Source organism: Pinus tabuliformis, chromosome 9 (assembly GCF_031772625.1).
Source record: "Pinus tabuliformis cultivar Carrire ecotype Pingquan chromosome 9, CPIR1, whole genome shotgun sequence".
NCBI lineage: Eukaryota > Viridiplantae > Streptophyta > Pinopsida > Pinales > Pinaceae > Pinus > Pinus tabuliformis.
Genome location: NC_142307.1, coordinates 1,808,734,468 through 1,808,759,306, shown reverse-complemented (window position 1 = coordinate 1,808,759,306; position 24,839 = coordinate 1,808,734,468). Strand labels below are relative to the sequence as shown.

The 24,839-nt window shown below is 36.7% G+C and overlaps 1 pseudogene; it reads left to right on the top strand.

Annotated features, from left to right (window-relative positions):
* LOC149156009 (putative chloride channel-like protein CLC-g pseudogene) overlaps positions 1–24,058 on the top strand; it is a 136,797-nt pseudogene extending 112,739 nt beyond the window's left edge.
* Positions 24,059–24,839: the final 781 nt, after the last annotated feature.

Here is a 24,839-nt window from a genome sequence, read left to right as displayed (position 1 = left end):
ATATCTGGAGGAGGTATTTGGAAGACAACATTCAAAACAAAACAAGGTTTGTTTGAATGGCTAGTTATGCCTTTTGGTTTATGTAATTCTCCTGCTACATTCATGCGTGTGATGAATGATGCATTGAGGCAATTTCTTGATGAGTTTGCTATAGTCTACTTAGATGACATATTAATTTTCAGTAAATCTCGTGATGAACATGTCATGCATGTAAGAAAAGTACTTGATGCCTTGAAGAAAGAACAATTGTATCCTAAGATGTCAAAGTGTGATTTTGGAAAAACTTCTTTAGTTTACTTGGGTCATATTGTTGGAAGAGGTAAGTTGAAAATAGATCCCTCCGAGGTTGATGTCATTTTGAATTGGCCAAGGCCCAAGACAATTACTGAGGAAAGAAGTTTTTTGGGAGAAAACCAATATTAGAGGAAATTCATTGCTAACTTTTCTTCTATATCAACTCCTTTACATACATTGACAAGTGTGAAAAAGGTTTTTCAGTGGGGAGGAAAACATCAAAATGCCTTTGATGCATTGAAGGAAAATATCAGTTCAGATCCAGTACTTGAACTTCCAGAATTGAGACAATCACTTGATATTCAAACCGATTCTAGTGACTATGCCATGGGTGTAGTCGTCATGCAACATGGTAAGCCTATCTATTTTCATTCGGAAACTTTTAATGGTGCAGTGATTAACTATCCTACATATGACAATGAATTGTATGCATTAGTGCAAAGTGTGAAAAAGTGGAAACACTTTTTGATGGGTAAGGAAAAAATCATTCACACTGATCATTAACCATTGCAATATTTTCAATCTCAATCAAATTTGCAGCAATCAAGGCACTTCTGATGGATGGGTTTTCTTCAACAATTCCACTTTGTAATCAAGTATGAGAAAGGTATCTACAATAAAGTTGTTGATATGCTTTCTAGGCCTATTGTTAATGCAACTACTTTACTCAAGAATAATTATGTTTTGCATGAAAGTTATATTGAGCAATATGCATTAGACAATGACTTTCAAGATGTTTATGCAAGCTTGAGTCAAGGTAACCAAGTAGAGGAATTGGATTATCATTTACATGATAAATTTTTGTACCATCTTGGCAAGCTTTGTATTCCATAGGTAGAAAGAGTTAACATCATAAGAGAGGCACATACTTCGCTTATTGCTGGTCATTTCGGTATAAGTAAGATAGTGGCACATCTACAGAGGTATTGTTATTGGCCTCGTATGTTTGAAAGTGTGTCACGTTTTATTAAAGGATGTTCATTATGTGCAATTAGTAGCCTAGCAATAGGAAGTTAGGATTGTACACACCACTTCTGGTTCTTTCATGATGATGGGAGAGTGTTTCTATGGATTTTGTAGGAGGTCTTCCATTGTCAAAAAGAGGTCATGATTATTTTTATGTAGTTGTGGATAGGTTCAGCAAAATGTGTATTTTGATGCCATATAAAAAGAAAATTAGAGCTGAATAGACTGCTCAGTTATTCTTTCAGAATGTATGGGTGCATTTTGGATTGCCCACATCCATTGTTAGTGATCGAAATTCTCACTTTGTTGGGAACTTTTTGTCAAGCTTGTGGGCATTCATGGAAACCAAATTGAAAAAGAGTACACCTTTTCATCCAAAAACAGATGGTCAAACAGAGGTGGTGAACATAACAATGATACATCTTCTTTGTGGGTATTGCAACAAGCATCCTAAGTTGTGGGATGAACATTTGCACTATATTTAGTATGCTTACAACTGGGCCAAGCATTCTTCAACTCACACATCACCATTTGAGGCATGTTTGGGATACTTGCCCAAATCTCCTTTGGATTTCATTTTTTGAAAAGATGTTTCTATTGATGGTCATAGTGACATAGACAAAGCAAGAAAGTTCATTGAACAAATCCAATTGGTACACCAAAAAGTTCAAGAACAACTTGAAAAGAGCCAAGGCAAGTACAAAGAAAGGCACGACAAGAATCGTGTAGATCACAAGTTCCAAGTTGGTGATGAAGTTTGGCTTCACATTAGCAAAGAGAGGCTCCAAGGAGAAGGTAAAAAGATAAAACCAATTAGATATGGTCCATTCATAATTTTGGAAAAGATTGGTAACAATGCCTTCAGGTTGGATTTGCCTTCATATATGAAAATTTATGTTGTTGTTAATGTTGAGAATTTAAGGTTGTATGAGCCTCCTTTGATTGAAGATAAAAGAGAGAATGTTCAAATTCCATCTATTGAAGACATTTCTCCAGAATTTCTTAATGAGATTTAGAAAGACACTATACTTGATAGAAGAACAAGGACCTTTAAAAGGGGAAGTGTTGATTATCTTCGAGTGGGGCTCAAGGGAACATCTCCTTCAAAATCCAAATGGATAGAGATTGGAAAGGTGAGGGAACTATACCCTCATCTGTTGGACAACTGAAAGTGAACTTTTGGGGTCCAAAAGGCTTCCAGTGGGGAGGAATGATTAGGTGCTAAAAAATCAAAATTGTCAAAATTGTGTGGAACCTAAACGACCGTGTAGTTCTTGTCATCTTGAATTTGGCACAACTCGTTTTGTGCGAAACAAACATCGTATGCTCTCAGAAACGTGTACTGTTAACTTTGTCAAACAGGAGAATTTTCAAAAAAATGGACATCCCTGTCAAAAATCCGTACTGCAGATGTGGCATTGACTGGGCAGGGTATGAGGCAGTTGATTAGGTCAAATATTCTTAGTGAGTTATATCGTGCCAAGTGGCACCCTCTGATTGGTTGAAATTGTTGGTTTTTTATTGGATGGTGAGGTGGCCAACCATGGGCTGACATGTGGCAGCCCAGAAGGCCACCAAAAATTGGCTATAAACTAGGCAGAGGTGGCGGGAGGCGAATCCCCGACCTCCCATCACACAAACCAAAAACTTAACCATTGCGCCAACGCTTTGTCACTTAACAATATATGGTGGCAAGTTAATGTTAAACTTTAATGCCACAAGGTATGGGGGGACGGGCGGACTTAACTGCCCCCCATGTGAACACGTCAGCCAACCGCATATGTAACTGTGACCGTTAAATTTTCCGCCAAACATTAAATTCCTGATTGCCAATAGTCTTGGCATGTGAACACTCCAACACTTTGTTATGTAACCACTGGAGGGAGGGGGCTAGTGCAGGGGGCTAGCCCTTGGGTGCATGGCCCCCATAGGTCCCTAATTTCTTATTTTTAGGCATCAATGACAAAGTTAACCATCCGATAAATCTACTCAGATTTCGCAGATTTGGTGGTCCGTTAGCTGAAAATGGGGCAAAATTGTAGGATGATGCCGGATTTTGGGCAATTTGTGGAGCGAATAGTGGGAAAAATAGGAGAGGTCATAACTTCTCCAGTTTTCAACCAAATTAGATGCAGAAAGAGGCTAGGTAGCCATTTTTGGACATTCTAGACTCATTGGAGTAGGTTTCAGAAGAATTTGGGCATTGTAAACACATCTTTTTACACATTTGAGCATAATAGAGAGGCCCAAGCCATTGGAAGTTGGACCAAGGAGACGTAGCCCGAGATGGGTGAACTCCTTCATCATGTTCATGTTGTGCTTTGTTTTTGGTGTTGTTCTGTACATTTTTATGTTGTTTCTTATTCTCTTATTTATGTTAAAATTTCTCATAAAATTAACATAAAAACACATTTTACACTTGCAAAACTTATGAATCCTTAAGGATAAGAAAAGCATTTTGTTTATAATATGAGGAGGATCTTAGCACAACAATATAATATTCTTAATCAAATCAGTACACCACAAAAAAATGGTGTTGGTAAGAGAAATAATTGAACCTTAAAGGAAATGACAAATTGTATGATTCAATCTTAGGGATTAAGTCTTCAATTTTGGGTGGAAGCCATTAATCATGCCAATTACATACTAAATCACACTTTACAAAAGATTTAAAGAATGTAACATAGGAATAATCATGGAGAAAAAATAAACTAGATGGTAGCTACTTTCATGTGTTTGGTAGTCAAGGATGGGCTGACATTCCTAATGAGAAAAGGAAAGCATTACAACCTATAAATGAGAAATTCCTTTGCATTGGATATTCTGAAGATGTAAAAGGTTGTATACTTATTTTTCATCATTCTAATGAAAGTATTATTAGGAGACATGTTAAGTTTGACTAAAATGTCTCAACTATGAGCCTAATTTGACATTTGTGCCATCTTCGACCTACAAGCCATATTCAACATCTATGTTATATTCTCTTCCAACCTTGTATGTTAGTGGTCCTATATTGGCTTCTTCTCTAGATGATGGTAGTGAGGATGAAAAGTGACACCTCCACCTTCTGACCTTCATCTCATTGGGTCCATTTATCATGAACATGCACAACACCACCACTTCTTAGATGGCATGTACAGCACAATAATTAGTTGGTGATCCTACAAATTCATAGTTCCAGTGAACCTCCTCTCTTTTGGTTCAAATTTAAAAGACTCTTGATCCAAAAACATTTGCAGAAGGTTTGGATATTTAGGCTATGACACAACAAAGAATGAAGAATATTGTTGTTTAATGGAGAACAATACTTGGGATATTATACCTCTTCTGAAAGGAAAAAAACTTTTTAAATGTAAATGGACTTATAAAACTAAGTATGCATTAGATGGAAGTGTTGAAAGACATACATGTTGGTTGATTTCCAAAGGATTTTCCCAAGTTGAAGGAATTGACTATAAATATATCTTTTCCACCATGGGCAAAAATAATTCCATTCACCTTATTCTAGCCCTTGCTACTTCACATAAATGGGAGGTCCATCAAATCAAGGTTAAATGTGCCTTATTACATGGGGATCTATAAGTGTGGATTTACATGGAACAACCTTATAGCTATGTTTAGAATGACTCTAGCTTGTTTATCACCTTAAAAAATCCCATTATGGTCTTAAGAAAACTCATCAGGCTTGTTATGCTAAAGTGGGTAGCTTTCTTCTTGATAATAACTTTCTTGAATGTCATTTTGACCCTAATGTCTATACCAAGAAAGTATAAAACCATCTCATAATGCTTGTTCTCCATGTCGATGAGCTTATTGTCACTAATTGTGACCTCGAACTTTTCCACTGTGTGAAATCCAAACATAAGAAGGAATTTTAAATGATACACTTATGTTATTTGCATCATTTCATTAGTCCCAAAGTCTTACAAGCCAAGTAAGTAATTTATGTTTCCTAGTTTAAGTATGCATGTGACCTTATTCACCTATTTCACATGGAAGATTTTAAACCAACCCATTCTCCTTTCCAATATGGGGTCAAACTTCTTGACATTTATACTACACTCAAAGTGAAAGCCACTTTATATTACCAATTAGTTGGCAACCTTTGGTAATTGAATCGTATCCATATTAATATTTCCTTTGTTGTTATTCTTGTTACTTGGTATATGCAAAGACCTCATGAGAGCCATTTCAAAGAAAAAAAAGGATATTTAGGTATATTTTGGGTAAGTTCAATTTGGGATATATTATGGTTCAAAGGGGGTTCATTTGTTGGTTCATCTCACTAATTTCAATTAGGTCAACAATATTGTTGATCAAAAGTATTTTATAAGTTATATTTTAGTCATGATTTTGGACTTGTCACTTGGGCTTGTAAGAAAAAACAAGCTCTTGCTATTTATTTAGTAGAAGTAGAGTGCTAAGAAATGGTTAATGCAAGTTAAGAGGTTTTGTGGCTTTGATAGATCCTTTTAGAGTTTGGATTCCAAAAGCAATATCCAATCACACTTTGGTGTGATAATTAGAGTGTCATTGAGCTCACTAAAGATATACTTCACAATTAGCACATTAAATATAATGAAATACACATGCACTTCATTAGAAAGCTTATATAAAATTGTGTTCTCAAAGTGCTCTTTTGCTTTACAGATGATTTAATAAGCTGCAAGGCTTTTGATAGTCTCTTACAAAAGTGAAGTTTCCCAAACTTCGATCCATGTTAGGAGTTTAGGAATTTGTCATTAAGTGCGGATAGGCTCTAATGCCTCCTTCCTTGTCCTATTGTGTTATCTTTGTAAATCCTTTAATCCTATCCTACAAAATTCTTAAGGGGGTCTACTAGGATATATAGACACTTAGAGTTAGTTAAGATTGTGTTGGTCTAATGTGTATTTAGGTAAAAATGTGTTTCTTCAATATGCATTAGTACACATTCATAGTTATGTAATCCGATGATCATTGTATGTTCTAGACAAATTGATCTAATGTTTCATATTCTCCTTGATAATAATGAATCATGTTTGTTCACATTTTCCTAAGGTGGTAGAGTTGGAGTTGAATGGTGCTAGGTGTTTATGATTGCTATGTAGTTTGCCAAAAGAGTGTTGTTGGAGCTATGGGCTTGAAGCCCATTAGTTGAGAGAGCATGTTTTTAAGTCGATTGATGCACTAATTGATTCTTGAGGTTTTGTAATTGGTTTTACAAGATTTGGATTCCATGATATTGGTGCACCAACAAGCTCATGACAACTACGATTTTCATAAGCCTTATGGAGCCTACCAATGAGGGAAGATGTCTAAGTTCTTATTGACATCATTAATAACAATATTTTCATAATACCAACTCACTTAGTCATGTTACTAAAATAATTATTACATAAACATACCCAGTGGATAACATCCATTCATAAAATTCTTATCAAATAAATTACAACTAATGAACATCATTAAAAAAAAGTATAGATACTTATCTAAAATTAACAAACTACAATTTATGAAAGATGAGCTATTTTCCACCTAATCATAGACTCAACTGTGTCTATCTCTTGCTACTATTAGTCACCACCTATAGAAACTATGATATGGCTAGGGCAACTTAGTTTTCTAAATGAAAGTAATGGATAAGAAGACTACTTTCCTTCATAGATAGCTAATTTGAAGAAATTCCTCTACCCACTGGGCCATATAATGTACATAGGTAGGATTATATAGGGTGCATAGGGAGGTACCTAAAGGGATAAGGAATGTAATGTAGTAATAATAAGGAAATGAGACCACTTTGTAATTAAAAGGATATCATATAATAAGTGAGAATATTTGGCATAAGACCCATCGTAAAACGCATGTTATATATGTTTTGCTCAATAACCCCACCACACCTACCCAAGTGAATATACATGAGTGGGGGGCTAGGGAGAAATATTGTGCAATAATATATAATATTATATATGTTTTTCCCAAAATCCCCCCCCAACACACACACCCCTCCCCCCCCCCCCCCATAATTTCCTTTGACCCTCATATTCACATGAGGGTAGTGGTGGGGGGAAATATTGTGCAAACATATAGAATATCATATATGTTTTGGCCAATATTCCCCCCTCGGTAATTCCCCCCCACCCTCATGTGAAGGTGGGGGTGGGGGGTAATATTGGGTAAATTATTATCACGAGTACTCCTAGGTGCCTTATACCAGATACCCCTTCTTATTATATCATTTCCTTTTAATTACAAAGTGAACCTATTCCATTATTATGGCCACATTACATTCATTATCCTGTTGGGCACCTCCCTAGGCTCCTCATATTATTCCCCCTAGCTACATTACAACCCAAGACTTTCATGAATTTTATAGATGCCTTCCTAATCAGTTCGAAATCAACATAAGAGAGTCCCTTCACTACAAGGCAATCCCTTAGCACCCTCCCCTCTTAATTCTTACTTACTCACTTAACTAGCATCAAATTTTCAACCCTCTATTCCCAGGTCAACTTGGGGCATATATTCCCAAAAATAGTAGCCAAAATTGAGCTTTAGTAGGCATAAGTACTTGGTAATTGACCTAGCCCATATTTGGTATCTTCAGACATTATTTTTGGTAGCTCACATAAGTTATATTTTTTGATAAAATTTTAGTAGCAAACCCATTGAGGAATTTTCCCTCTTTAAGCTCATGAGCACTCTAACTCTTTGATAAAATCTATCTTTGCACATAATTTGCATCTTATACTCTTCCCACTCATTATTGGCCGCCCCTTTTGACCCCCATGTGCATCGCTCCTCTTTACTTGAGAAAACTTATGATATTTTCCTTTTCTAATAAAGGAACTCATGGTCACTCTTGGAAAATTGAGATGGGTACTTGCTAGTATCTTTGGCTAACAATCCTAGATATCTTAGCCATCTCTACATACCTCCATAATTGTCTAAGGTTGGGAGGCTAATTACCCAACTCCCTCAATAAATAATTTTTGGGGAAATGGAAAGAGGGGGAAATAATTTTGAATTTAAATTTGTCAATTTTGCAATATGGATTTTTTTTTTACAAAGCTATTTACTTATTAGGTAAAGTAATTCCTTAGCCCCTCAACCAATTCCCACTCATGGTATCATGGTCGTTGCAAGTGCTCCATCCTCTAGTCATTTGTTTAATGGTTTTTTATTAATACATTTAATCATTGATACTTTGTCCATCATAGTTCAAAGAGGGATGACACTCTTATGTTGTGACTCATGGCGATGCTAAGACATAATTTTACTTACATACTGGGGGGAAAATGGGTGTTATAGAAATACATTTTTTAATCAAACAAATATAGCATAAAGAAATGAAATTTTTTTTAAAAGATATTTTTTTTTTGTATCCCAGAGGAACACATCAACCGACCTGACACGTAACTACCAGTAAACCTCTAGGGGGTTGCAATATGTCCTCCTCCCTGTAGCCTGGGTCACAACATGGGGGATTTGAACTTGGGTCTTTTGAGTTTTAATGATTTCACATTTCTCAGATTAACCAATTGAGCTGCCCATCAGGACAATTTTAAAAGATCTTTAATGAAGTAATCTCTCTCTCTCTCGATATATATATATATATATATATATATATATATATATATATATATATATATATATATGTATATATGTATATATGTATATATGTATATATGTATATATATGTATATGTATATATATATATATATATGTATATATATATATATGTATATATATATATATATGTATATATATATATATGTATATATATATATATATGTATATATATATATATATATGTATATATATATATACAAAAAGCTTGGTAGGACTACATCTCATTATGTCCAATATATCACCCCAATTGGGGCACGGAATTGAACCGGTGACTTCACATCAAGGAGTGCCTTAAGAGAGCACTCGATCACCATCCATCGAAGACCCTATAGACTAATTAAGTAATATATATTTGATTATCACATTATAATGTAGTTTTTAAAATCATGTATTATTATGTAAACAACTTAGTTTTAAATTTCAAGAAGTGTAAAATCCCTATGTATAAAGAAAATGATATTTGAAAACTTTAAGTTCCCCTTTATCGTAATTTTTTTTAAACACATATTCAACAAATCAAATTAATATATGATAATTAATACAATATTTTTATGCTTAAATAATTATTTATATCATGTCAATAACTAATCAAGTAATCTATACCAATACATAAATAACCTTCATAAAATTTACTTGGCAATAACCTTCATATATCAAGTTTTGTTAATTTCATGATTTCATGTTACTTCAACTCAACTCCTTTTATTAACCTCTGCCAAAGGCTATAAACTATTTCAAACGAGCTCATTATTGACCTTGCATTAGCTCTGGTTTGACTTTTCATACATATCATGGTATCCTAACTATCTTAAATATGTTGAGAAATTTTATTTGTTTATTATACCATTGTTTCTAACATTTGCATTATTATGATATCTACATGAAATTCTTGAAAAACAATGTTTTTCATTAAACACAAGTTTGTGAAAACAATGTTTTTCATGATTAAACACAAGTTTACGAAGGCTTTAAATAATTCTCAACATTATTATTGTCTGAGTGGGAGAATCAATTCTCCTTTTTCATCATTCTAACAATAAAGATTCGCTAATTCAATGTTTCAAAAGTTCAACACAAGGACATTAAAAAATAATTGTTCCTTGGTTTCAAGAAAGACATCGACGTACATATAATCAATGCCAAAGTTCAACTACATATGAAATGAGGTTTAAATGTTAGCCCTTAACATCCAACAAACCCTCAAGCAAGAATTCAACGAAATACTTTGTAGGAACTTTTTTGCCGAACTTTAATTGTTTGCGGCTTTTTAGTCCTTGCCCCAAGGTAGGCAAGGACTATAGGAATTGATTTTGAAAGATGTATTAATTGGGCACTAGAATAAAAATGAGTTTCAATATACTAAACAAAAGTTTCATGAAATTATAGGTTCATTTTTCAAAAATTTTATGAATTTCCATGATTTTAATCAAAGTTTGAACTTGGAGGTCTTATTTGGCCTCTTCCCAAAGCACTGACTGTAATGACCATATTAGAAGCTAGGATATAGCTATATTATAAGCTAGGATGTATTCCCATATCAATTTTAAAATTTTAGAAGTAATGCTAGCATTAATTCTAGAGCATTTAATGTCTAAGATGCAAAACATATATATCCCATTTCTGGTAACCCACCAGCATGTTATGGGCATGTTAGCCATCTATCATAGCTACTAATCCCTTTTTTCATGTTATGCATCTGTCATAAATGCTAATCCCTAACCCCCTGTTTGAAGCTCTATTTGAACCTCAATTCAAAGCAGTTGCAACTCTCCATTGACTCACAAACGCTGCAACCCTGATAGTAATCCCTGTTTGAAGCTCTATTCAAAGCGACTACAACCCTTCGTTGAGTTGAAAAGTTGCAACCCTATGTTGAGCCTCAAAGCTGATATTTTCCTGACTCTGCAAGCATTGTATGAACCTAGAGCAACAAGTGCTGCAAGTAAGAAACAACTAGATTCTTTGTTACCATTTCTTGCACAGTGAAATTTTTTTAAAAATGAGTTTGGAGTAAACACAAAAAAAATCTTAAATTAGTAAAAACATTAACTGTATGTATTGCATAGGACTAAAGAGAACTAGCAGGAGTTGCATGTTGAGGTGGGTTAACTGCCTCTAGCTTGATCTCAAATGCCTTTTCTTCTCTAGGTATGGGCCTAATCTTCCGTCACCCATAACTGCAACCTGTTGCTTCCTATCCTTTTACCCGTTGTTGCCTATCCTTTTACTTGCTGCTAGTGCCTACTTGTTCTGCACCACCTGTTCGCTACTTGCCACAAAGCTGGTTCTTTTGCAGGGTCTAATTTGTTGGCTGACTCTAGCTCTCAAGCTGGAAGGGATACCGCCTTTGCTTCCTCTGCGCCTAGTTATGAACCTGAGCAACCATTGTGCACGAGAAACCACAGAACATCTTGTAGATATTTCCCACAATTCCTTTACCACTGGTAGCATCCCCACCGATTTCACTCGTCGCAACAGTGAAAAAACCACCAATGCTAGTTGTTTCTAAAGAAGCAAGGGTATACAAACCAATTCCAAAAGGAGTAGTAGCATTCAAGTTAGTAGTCGCAACACTAGTTTAACATCCTTCAGCCGCAAATAGAATTCCTATTTGAAAGTCAATACTTATTCCAAAATGATTGCTACCTCTTACTTTTCGAGTTCTAGTTGAGAAGTGCTAAGTTGATAGGTGGATTACTCTTTGCTATATATGCCTTATTTTCCTCTGCCGCTAGTGTTGCTCTATTGTTGGTGGTGCACCTATTTCGACTGGATCAACTCGGTAAGATGGTGAAAGGTTAAAAGCCCGGTACCCTACTTTCTTTTTACCATTACTGCATACGCCACCTTTTGGTCTTGAAATTCACATATATAAAGGCGTGGCACAACCAGCTGAGATTACTTGCTGGTATGGTTAGGCGAGGTAGCAATGCCATCTTTCATTAGCGAATTTCTCTTCCTTTTGAACTCCTCCTAACTCAGTCAGGGTTGACCTTCAATATCTTCCCTCGCAAGAAGAGCTGATTATATCTGCATAGATGAGATGGTGGTGTCCTAGGAGGCCATGGATATTGTGCAGAGGGTGGGGTATGGGGTCGATAGGTAGCTTGGAGGGGACACCTGTGTGTTTTCTACTATAGAGATGGTGGTTGAAAGCTTCGCTGCTGAGTCTTTGTGTGAATTTTTGGGACCGAGAGCTGGAGGGAAAGCAGTGGGAGCACATCCATGATCACAGTGATATTTTTTTAGAGTTGTACAACCATGGAAATAACACAACCGACCTGTTAATATCATATTATGCATAACTTTTCCTTGGAGCAAAGAAGAGGAGGAACTGCCTACTATGGCTTGAATAAATCCTTCATCTTTGAACACCAATTTTTGAATCTGTCCTTGCTGCAGAGTAACTAGAGGTGCCATGGTAATAGATTTATTTTTTGTGTTGTCCATCCTGCATGTTGGGTTATGGAAAGATAGACAAGTGCTAAAATCATGGGCCCACAGGGATTTATATTTAATTAACTTGTCAATCAATGATTAAGAATCTTTGTATACATCTCTTCATGCATTACACCTGTCTTTTGCAAAAGGCTTAAGAGGATGTTGAGGGGTTGGTAGCATGACATTATGTAACTTGGCTAAACCACTGTCAATCAATATGTATATTTAGATATTGTGATTGTTTTGAAGTATTAGACCATATTTCGATTTTGAAAAATATGTGGAGTTTGTGCATAGACTATTCATGAATAGCATGGGTATGTGTTATTGATATAGGAAGGGACCTATATCCAAAATGCTTCTTGCCTATGTTGTCTCCATCTTTACATCTTGTTGCATTTTTGGACTTCCTTGGCTTGCAAAATGCACACCTTGTCCTGCAGGGGCAATGTTCAATGAAGAATGTCCTAACACTGATAACAAAGGAAACTTCAAGTGATTCCATTATTTAGAGGGTTACTACAATGACCTTGCAAGCTTGATTTTCAACACAAATGATGGTACTGTTAAAAGCATCTTCAACTCTTCCACAGGAAAGGAGTTTCGTCAATCATCGCTCATGCTTTACTTTGTTACTATTTTTACATTGGGATTGGTCACATATGGACTTGTGCTTCCATCGGGTCTGTTCATACCATTAATTTTGATAGGCTCTGCATATGGCTATTTTGTTGGGGAGTTGATTTCATCCTTCACAGGAATTGATGGGGGCCTTTGTGTGTTGGCCGGATAAATCGTTCTTGTGGACAAGGTCGATCTCCCTAGTATCAAAAGATATCTAGCAACAAACACGACAAGCAAATCTACCTTTCTCTAAACATATTATGATTCATTAATAAAAGCTATAGAGGTGTTTTAGACCCTACCTTAAGTCCAACGCTAGTTTGTGGCAGCCATCCTTCAATCATCCGAAAGAGTTTCCTTTTGAGAACCTGCAATCACAAACAAGCACACATCAAATAACACCTGCATAGCTAATATAATAAATCATGTTCATCATGGTGATCAAGGAATCCATAAAATAAACCATAAAACACAGCTTATTGAGAAAAATAAACTTGATTGTATTAACTTTGAAAATAGAAGAACTTTACAACCTTTGGTGCCTTGATGTTGTACAAGCTCCTCCCAGGGTCCGAAACAGGAATCTCCTCTACTTTGACAAGCCTCACACTCTTCCAAATGAGATCAAAGAGGTATGTAATCTTTCCTCACAAAAGCTCAATTAGGAAGACTAAGTTCCAGCAACATTTCACCTCAAAAATATTCAGCTTTCAACCTCCCCAGTAACTAGCTCAATGCTTCATTTTATAGTGCAAAGGAAGGAGGTTACAGGTTCACCTATGAAGGGATAGAGTCATCCTTCAAAGGGATAAGCTCCTCACATCAAGGGGTTAGCTCCTTAGGGTATGGGATGCATGAACCTTAAAGGAGCAAACTTGCCACCTCAAGATTCCTTCTAGAAGCTTCCAGAAATGACTCAAAGTGAGTTTTTAAGAATGTACTTGCACCTTTTTGACTTTTACAGGGGTCCGCACGCATCACATTAAGACAGAGCGGTCAAGTGTGCAGGGGACATGACCATTAGGTGCGAGACTGCAGGTAATGTTAAGAGAAAGTGCGGAACTAGAGTTTTATAGACTTTTAAGGGCTTTCTCTTATTTTCAAGGCTCGACATGAAGAACTGAGGTTTAAGACTTGCAAAGGAGGAAAGTATGAGTGGTGATAGACTCACACAGATTGCAGAATGCCAAGGTGACAATTTTTGTGCAACAGATTGCCCCCTAAAGTGCGAAGTCTGTAATAGATGAAAATGAAGTCTTTCATGTACGAAGAGTGAAGTACTTTATCATTTCAAGGATCATCCTATCGACACCCTGGTCAGAACCTGTAAAAACATTCAATACAATATATATATATATGAACATATCATCGCTGAGGTAGGCATTCCCATACTCAGATCAAAACTGACTAGAAAACTAACTAAACTGCTCTGATACAGGAATGATTTTGTGATACATCACGAGTATAGACATATGTAGACACAGTATGGGTGCAACCATATGTTTATGAATAGTCCACTGTATAATGAATAACAAAATTCCTCGCAGCCTGGATGGTGGAAACTAGATCCAGGGCCTTGATTTCTGCTTCCTGAACTAGTACGATTCTATCCATGTGAATGAATGTGTCGAAGTTGAACATGGTAGAAACCACTTGATTACCAGTCAATGATGTGAACTGTTAACAAGTGTGAGAGAAACCAACAGTAATGTCAATGGCACTCAAAGTACTCAGTACAATCCATGAAATGTGAATAGATGAGCTGATGTCAAACATGTCATAGAATCCTTTGATCGAAGGTCAATGATGTAACCTGTCATCGAAGGCGAGAAACCTGCCATTAGGGCATGCAGATTCCAAGGTACTAACAATTTCTAGATCATCTTTCTAGATAATGAGCTGAAGTTAATAGAAAGTGATCTGTCGTAGACAAGCCCACAACACGAAATCATAGATCAAGTTTTGAAGAATATGTGTGGCAAGGAATAACTCAGGGATGGTCAAAAATGGATGACAGATATTTTGCAGATGAATGGTTTATTTGAACTGACCTCTTGAACACATAACGACACTGCAGATGGTTTGGTGACAATTGACCCAAAGCTAATACCCAAAAACCGGCTGAATACTTTCAATATGGTTTGATTAGCTGTTAGGCAAAGGATTTCCCAACCCAGGTGAACAAAAAGTTTCGTGTTCAAGAGAGGTTAACTGCTTTTCTAAAATACAAAGTGTAACAAACAGGTTCATTTTTCTCTCTTTTCCCCCACCATTTCTGACAAGTACCTCTTTATTTTTGACAAGCTTGAGGAGGATAACATTTGCTTGGTTATAAGTTCATCCTTCGAATGAGTCCAACTTAGTTTAAAATTCGAACCCTAAGAAGGAGTGGTTCGTTCCTGTTTAAAATTGAACAGGTCCTTTACTGTTAAATTTTAACGAATCCAGTATAGGGAAAACTCGGTGTTTTCCAATTTTAGGGAGTCAAAAGAAAAACTTAAGAAAACTTTATGGATGTCCTTTTTGGTAAATTTGTGTCTCCCAAGCCCGAAAAAGTATAAAATAATACTTGAGAGAACCGCTTGACCATTACGATCAAGGAGTACTTTTCATAATTAGTGGCTCCGATCTGAAAAAGTAAAAAAGCGATCAAAGACACATCGTTTTATAACCAATATCGAACTTGAAATGACAAAAGTCCGACGATCTTTTCATGTTTATACGGTCAAAAAAGAGTTGTAAGTGGACCGTCTTTTTAATTCTGTTTTAACGAGTTTAAAAAGGAAAAACTCGGAAATCTTTTCATATTTTATGAGTCAGAAAAGAGCTTAAAGAGGACTCGTCCTAGAGGAACGAGTGGTATAAAGGGTAGCAACTGGTTCCGGCAATGGAGGAACTACTCAAAACATGTAATGGTTAAGAGGTTGGCTAATAAAACCACTCATAGATGCGGTCCCTCAAGAAGGGTAAACAACCAAGTGAAAGCATATGATCAGCCAAAGAGATGGGGGTGATGGAATGAAAACAACCAAGGCTCATCTAACAGAATTTAGCGGATAAAAACAGCAATCACGAGATGTAAATCGGGTATAGGTTCATTTTTACACAAGCTTGAACCATAGAGAACTCTGCTTGAATTCGGTTTCATGTTTACGCAAGCTTGAAACGAAAAACTATGCTTGTTATAAGTTCGCATGCCCCCAGCATAATGACGCAAAACGAGGTACATGCCCCCCAAGCTTCATTGCATTCAACCAGGTGGATGGAACGAAGGTTCACTTTTGAGATCTTGGAGAGACTCGAGTTGGAAAGGGAGTTGTTTCATTTTTTAATGAGGTTGACACAGGAAAAGAACTATCCTCAAAACCCTTGTTTCATTTTTTAACGAGCTTGACACAAGACAAGGAACTATGCTCATGACTCCTTGTTTCATTTTTTAAACGAGCTTGACACAAGACCAGGAACTATGCTCGAGACTTCTAGTTTCATTTTTTAACGAGGTTGATACAGGAATAAACTATCCTCGCCGACTTCTTGTTTCATTTTTTAACAAGCTTGACACAAGACCAGGAACTATGCTTATGACTCCTTGTTTCATTTTTTAACGAGGTTGAGACAGGAACAAACTATCCTCGCAATAAGTCAGGAATCAGAAAACAACTGTACCACTTGATATGCAATTTCAAAGGGATTCATAGGCATCGGGCCATCAAATGAATCCACCTCGGAATCGAAAGGTACGATCCAAGGATCATCAAAAGCAATTGTGTTCGATGAAATCATATGAATAGATGCAATAGAAGGTGATACATTAGGAGGAGGGAAGGAAAAAGTTCCTAGTAAACCAAAATCTTTTATCAAACCTACCCCAACATCCTTGTAAGGGATCGTCGTTTTACCGACGTGCTGAACACTATCAGTAGAGGCTGGGTCAGATGAGAAATAACTTAGCTGGTCTATCGTAACGATCTTTCTGTTATGAGGAAACTTAACAAGCTGAAAGAACGATGAAACAATAGCAGTCATAACATAAGACCAACTACGACCCAAGAGAAGGTTGTAATCTAGAGGGGCATCAATCACTTCTACATCTAGATTTTCAGTTTTGCCTTCGACCCCTATAGGTAAATCTTCCAAAATACCAAAAGGATGGAACCCTCAGCCATCAAAAGCCTTTAGAATTGTTGGAGACTGATTGAGTGTAGGAGAACCAAGAGATCTCCAACACTGGATCGACATAATACATGTAGAAGCTCCCTCATCAATCACAGTCCTAAAGCAAGGTCTGTTTTTTACTAACACTGGAATCTGGAAAGCCATTTGATGAGGAAGGTGGGGTGTACTATTCTCTAAATCGAAGATTATTAGGTTCGAATCCTAAATATCAATAGCTCCTATAGCCAACAATAGTAATTTACATTGTGCTGGACATGATTGCAACACTTCCAAAGCCGACATTGCTGAAGGGGAAATGGCTAAGTCTTCAACAATGTTATAATTCTGAGCAGCTTTCACATATGGATTGAAAGCTAATTTCCAAAAAATACCTTTAGCAGGCAGTTTGGTTACTAAGTCTAGGTTGGGTTTCTTGATCTGTAGTGGAGCAGACCTAGGAGGAGGTGTAGTTGATGGGTTTCAATTAGAAGATTCTACTTCCTTACCATCAACAGGATTGTTACTACTATAATCTTGCGATCATGTCGCAATCCTGACACGAGACATCACCATAATGGGTTCTTCCAAGGTATTCGAGGAAGAAGCAACCGCTTTACTATCTTGAGTAGGGGAAGGATCCTTCAAGATAGTAGGCGTTTGAGAACCTTTAACAAATTTCGAAAACTCTGCTCAATATGGGCATTCTTTAGTAAAATGATCCTCGTCGTAGATGAAACAAGGATAGCGAGGTTTTCATTTTTTGTCCAAAGATTCATTTTTATTTGTTTTATCTGTTGAATTTTGATTGTTTTTGTTCTTCCCCTTCTCTTTACTACTGGATTTGGTCGTAGATGAATCTATGACATGGACGTCGGCAGAAACTTCAGTGGAAGAATCTCCTTTCAGGGAATCAGGTAAAGTTATTGTAGGAGAAGAATTCTTTGAATATTTCTTCTTGCTTTTAATACTAACTGAACCAATGATACCATCAGCAGTATGAGACCTTGAAGGAGCTGTATTTTTCGGAAGATTAGGGATTTTTTCATGTAAAGTACCTAACTGCGTGTAAATGAGGTCAAGGTACTGAGCTTGAGCAATGACTTGCTCTTCAGTAACAACTCCTGCCTTAGCTACATCTTCAGTGATTTTAGGTAACAATGATTTAACGAACCATTCTGCTAAAGTTTGATCCGGAATGAAAACTTTCACTAAACGCCTTCTACGTCGCCATTCATGAATATGATCTGAAATATATGTGGAAATGGATTGCTTTAGTGAAGTTAACAATTCCATTCCATTGTCGTATCTGACAGGCAATTGAAAATGAGTTAAGAAAGAAGTAGCTAACTGACTGAAATTATAAAAAGAGCCTTGTGGTAACTCAATGTACCATTTGGCAGTAAGACCAATAAGAGTTCTTTGAAAAAGACGCAATCGAATTGAATAATCAATAATGGAATTATATGCACACCAGAGGTGATAAGTCATCACAAGATTTGACGGATCCTCACCTGACTTACCCTCTAATTTCGGGATATCACTGGGCAACTTATTAGGCATTGGCAGCCAATATGGAAGATAGTAAATCAGATCGTTCATAAGGTGTGACAAATTAGGTAAATCCAAAGTTGCAATAGATGGTAACTTACGGTTAGGTTCGTGAAAACCTTGTGTAATGAGACCAGTTCCAGGAGGAGGATATCTAGGATATCCTGGAATCAAATTTGCATTAGGAATGTTATGACCTCCTGGGAAACCAGGATTAACCGTACCAAATTGGGGTTGTTGAGGCTGTTGATAAGTATAGCCAGGGTATGGTTGATACTGATAAATTGGATTTTGTACAGTAGGACCGGATTGATACTGTCCCTAGTACGGTTGACTCGTGGCAATTTTACTTGGACTAGCTTGTCTTGCAGGCATCTGGACCAAAGTCTGAACCGTAGGTCCTGACTGGGGCACATAGACTCGAGGAGTTGACATTGATGCAGGGATAGTAGAAACCGGAGCTACAGATACTCCAGAAACAGGTGTGGTAGATTGAACAGAAAATGCAGCAGTTGTAGCAGCAGTTCGAGGCAGAGTCTGAGGTGAGCTAGGCCCAGGCGATTGAACTAAACCAGGTGCAGAGGTTTGAACTGTAGGTTGGACAAGTTGCTGGATTGGACCAGAAACCAAAGGTTGTCCAGCTTGATAAGGTAACTGCACATTAGGTTGCAAAGTCTGTTGAGTTTGAGACGAATCCCACACCATATTCATTCGGGACCCATAAAAGGTTGTACGTATGGAGGACCATAACCTGGTTGAACGTAGGGCTGATAATTAGGTGGTACATTTCCAGCTCCTTGTAAAAATGACTAACCAGAAGGTGGCTGGAAACCTTGAGTTGGGTACTGACCTTGAGGTTGATAACCTTGAGGCACGTACTGATTCTGGGGTTGATAAGCATCCTGAGGAATATGGGGTTGACCTTGGGGTATGTACTGTCCTGAAGGTTGAAAACCTTGAGGTAGCCCTCCAAATGGAAACTGACTACCTTGGGGTTGCCCCCCAGGTGATAACTGACTACCTTGAGGTTTCCCCCCAGGTGGTAATTGACTACCTTGCCCCCCAGGCGGTAACTGACTACCTTGCCCCCCAGGCGGTAACTGACTACCTTGAGGTTGAGGGTTTGGAATACTACCAGACATCATAAAAATCTATTCTACGTTCAACATTTTAGTTCCATTATTACTAGGTGATAACTGATGTTTAGTCGGTCGAGGAGTTGCTCCTGAAAAAGTACCAGAAAGTGACTGGTACCCCAAAGGAACAGTAGGACCACCATATAAAAATGTTTCCAGTGATTGGGAAAACATGGATGACTGTCTTGACATGATTGATCAAGGATAATAATCTCTGGGTGTAGGATGAAAATAATCACACGCAAACAAAGAAAATTTCAATAAAAGCACCTAAAGTCTCTAAAGAAACAAACAAGTGAATCACACGCCTAAAAAATATAAGAGTTCAAACCACACACAAACAGTAACTTCCCGTACTAAAAACACTAGTTGGTGATGAAATCCAACGTCATAGAATTTAATACAGAAAGGGCAGTTGGAACAGTTACCCTGACAACCTGCTTAATGAAACAGACTGGCACAAGTTTCTTCACATAACCATCTCGAGTGAAGAAAACCCCCCAGAGAGTCCAAGTGAATCTAGTCGACATCTGCTCCAGGTACAGTGAGACCTGTCCTTCACCGTCACCTTAGGAAATAATCTTAAGTTTATGGACACTAAGGTTACCAACAGTAACAAATACAACTGGGGGAACAGTCTATGATCCGATCTACGCGCAAGGGCAGAGTAACAAAGCTCAATCCCCTTGAAGGCTCCTCGACATGATCAATCCGAGGTTTACCAACAAGTGACCCCAGGCTCCTCGACAATGGTTAATCCGAGGTTTACCGTTTTTAATACGCGCAAATCTTCTATCTTTCCCAATGAGATAGGCTTGATTGTCTTAAAGGTTCGGACATGATCTCGTGATTGACTACTTTAAGAGGACCTTCCTAGATTATATCAATTACAATTGGATTTATTTCCTACCGCAAGATATAGCTACTTGTTTGTTTTAACTATCTTGGAGAGTTAATTACTCCCTACTCCAAGATACTAGCCTAAGCTATATTGGTGATAAGAGCCCTAGAAATAAAAATATTGCTAGATCAATTTTAATTTAGCATTATTTTTATGGGTTGTTTCTTAAGTAAATAGGTATGGAGATGAAACTTTGATGGTGTGAAGACTCAACTCCAAAAACACTAAAAATAATGCACCTAAGATGATAAACAATTTGTTTTTCCTCCAATGAATTTCTAGCTAAAAGAAAGAGTTGAGAATGCAATTCTTTTAAGAAACAAATCCTTCTTTCAGCATAGAAATGAAAAGAAAATACTTTTGTCTTTTTCAATAAGAACTCAAAACGAGACTAATAATTAAAGCTCACAAAAAATTCCTTTTCTTTTTAACACTCAAAAACTACAAAAAACAATTTCTTTCGAAAGAGATTCTACAATTTCTAGAAAACACTGAAAACTATGAAAGACTAATCTTGAGATCTAAAAACTTATAAAAATCTAATCGAAATAAAAGCTTTAAATCTTTTTGAGGACATTTTACTTAGTTATTTAGTAAACTAAGGATTAATTTGTTCAGAATAACAAATCAATCAGAAAACACCTGGCTATGTTTCCTTTTATAAAAATGAAATTCAAAACTTACAAGCAAGTTCGTTCAAAGATTTGCAAAGAGAAAACGGAATCTATTTCTCACCAAGGACAGATTTCACAAACCAGTCAAACTCATCAAGAATACAAAAGAGACCAGGGTGATCTAAAGTTTCTTAGGCTTCTAATCTCTGAGTCACTACAAAGACCAAGCGAAAATCAATCCAGGCATGCAAAACTTCTAGAAAATCACCTAAAACAAAAATTCCAATGGAACTCACTCACAAGAGATTCTTGACAGAACACATGCAGATCTAGGTAGACACTAAAAGTCATAAATAAAAAACTAAACTTAACTGGAAGAAAACATTTTAAGCTTTTCAAAAATTTTGACAGGGTCCGCAGGTTTCCAGAAGAACCAGATGTGGTACCGCTCTGTGTGCTAAAGGAAAAGTTCAGATAGGTCCACACTGTCTGTAAAAAGAAAGTGCGGTTCCCTGTAAACTTTGGAAAAAACAAAAAATAATCCAAATCCTAAAAACTACCCAATCCCACACACAGCAAGCAAAAACCAGAAACAAGAACAAGTTTCTTAAGTCAAAGAAAAAGGAAAACCAAAAAACCAAATTCAGTTCCCCAGTGGAGTCGCCAATTTGTTGGCTGGATAAATCATTCTTGCAAACAAGGCCGATATCCCTAGTATCAAAAGATATCTAGCAACAAACTCTACAAGCAAATCTACCTTTCTCTAAACATATTGTGATTCATTAATAAAAGCTATAGAGGTGTTTTAGACCCTACCTTAAGTCCAACGCTAGTTTGTGGCAGCCATCCTTCAATCGTCCGAAAGAGTTTCCTTTTGAGAACCTACAATCACAAACAAGCACATATCAAATAACACCTGCATAGCTAATATAATAAATCATGTTCATCATGGTGATCAAGGAATCCATAAAATAAACCATAAAGCACAGCTTATTGAGAAAAATAAACTTGATTGTATTAATTTTGAAAATAGAAGAACTTTACAACCTTTGGTGCCTTGATGTTGTACAAGCTCCTCCCAGGGTCCAAAACAGGAATCTCCTCTACTTTGACAAGCCTCACACTCTTCCAAATGAGATCAAAGAGGTATGTAATCTTTCCTCACAAAGGCTCAATTAGGAAGACTAAGTTCTAGCGACATTTCACCTCAAAAATATTCAGCTTTCAACCTCCCCAGTAACCAGCCCAATGCTTCATTTTATAGTGCAAAGGAAGGAGGTTACAGGTCCACCTATGGAGGGATAGAGTCATCCTTCAAAGGGATAAGCTCCTCACATCAAGGGGTTAGCTCCTTAGGGTATGGGATGCATGAACCTTAAAGGAGAGAACTTGCCACCTCAAGATTCCTTCTAGAAGCTTCCAAAAATGACTCAAAGTGAGTTTTTAAGAATGTACTTGCGCCTTTTTGACTTTTACAAGGGTCCGCACCCATCACACAGAGACAAAGCGGTCAGGTGCACAGGGGACATGACCATTAGGTGCGGGACTGCAGGTAATGCTAAGAGAAAGTTCGGAACCAGAGTTTATAGACTTTTAAGGGCTTTCTCTTATTTTCAAGGCTCGACATGAAGAACTGAGGTTTAAGACTTGCAAGGAGGAAAGTATGAGTGGTGATAGACTCACACAGATTGCAGAATGTCAAGGTGACAATTTTTGTGCAACATTGTGTTGTGCTCGGTGCAACCTCTTTGCTTGGGGGCTCAATGAGGATGACAGTTTCATTGTGTGTCATCCTTTTGGAGCTAACAAATAACTTGTCATTGCTGCCTTTTATTATATTAGTGATGTTAATATCGAAGACAACAACTGATTGCTTCAACATCAGTGTGTATAATGCAATTGTGCACTTGAAGGGCTTCCATTTTCCTAGAAGGACATCCTGAACCCTATATGAGAAACCTAACTGCTAGTGATGTTGTTATAGGTCATGTGTTAACCTTTTCTAGAGTCGAGAAAGTTGGAAACATCGTACAGATTTTGATGAATACTAAACACAATGGCTTCCCAGTCATAGATGGACCTCTATCAGAAAAACTAGTCTTGTATGGCCTTATCCTTAAAGCGTTTTAGCTTTCACAAATTGTTGTTTCTACAAACATAAAGCAGAAGTTTTCTTCTGGTGACTTTGCAAAATGAGGTTCAGGAAGAGATCTCAAGATTGAGGACATAAACATAAGTGTAGAGGAACAGGAAATGTATATTGATTTACATCCATTCTGCAATACCTCACCATACACTGTTGTGGAGACCTCGTCATTGACAAAGGAATTTTCCCTTTTATGACAAGTAGGCTTGAGGCATCTCTGCGTGGTGCCTAAAGAAGCAAGGGTAATTTTTCATAGACAAAATTAACTGAAATTCGGTAGTCTCGACCATTCATCATTTTTGTTGATAATATTAAGGCTTTCAAATAATTTAGTCATGTTTTATAGTAAGACCATTGCATAGTGTAATGACAAATCTATAAGACCTCCATACTATCACACATTGAGCATCATTGCCTTCTTTGGGTTTGAATTCATAAGCTATAACTCTGTCAAACTTATTCCACATTTGGATATTTTGTGGTGGTTCTCATTCTCATTTTATTTCTTTTGCAAAGAGCTCCAATTATTGGGATACTAACACAACATGAATTTATGCCAGCACATATTTTTGATCTCCATCCTTATCTTGAAGAAGGAAAACCAAAATTGCTGGTATCGTAGCCATCTCCGTTAAAATGAGCACCTACTTCCAACTATAAAGATTGAAGAGTTTCCAAAGAAAATGTGAGTGTACTATGAATATTTTGCAGGATTAATTTTCAATAATTTATCCTGTTATACCCCAAGAGTTATTTTGTGCATCCTAAGTGCCACTTTTGGTTTTGTGGGTAATACTGTGAGTAGAGACTGCTTGTTTTATTTTAATCTTTATTGTATTTGTCTTCACTATCTTGTTGTCTACTTATTTTTAAAGTAGACTGTGGTTTTTTGTTTACGTTCAATACTCTTTTTGGCCTGCTCCATACTGAAATTGATATTTCAATTCAGAATTTCTTAAGTCATTCAATAATGATGACTATGGTTTTTGTTTTATATCCTCCAAACTTAGCCTTTTGCCTTGTCTACTATCATTTTTCACCTTTTGGAGTTGGTCCATATTCTTATCAAACAACCTTTTCTAGTAATGATTAATCAAATATTGTGGCTATACTATTGAAGATGGCTTAATTTCTGTATGGTCTAGGATAAATGTAACTGTAGTTTTTGTTCTGCATATTTTTATTTTTATAGCTTCATTTCTAGTTTTTTGTAGTTGTTTCATACTATTTATCAAACCATCTACCATTTCTCTAGGTAGTGAGCATTTTATAGCCTAATCAAATATCGTTATGATAGTGGTGTATTTCTATACTCCATATTTTATGTTGGAGACAAACCTTGATTCTATTTTACTAATAGTTGGTCGTTTGGTTTTGTAGTATTACTATTGCTTTCACGATAT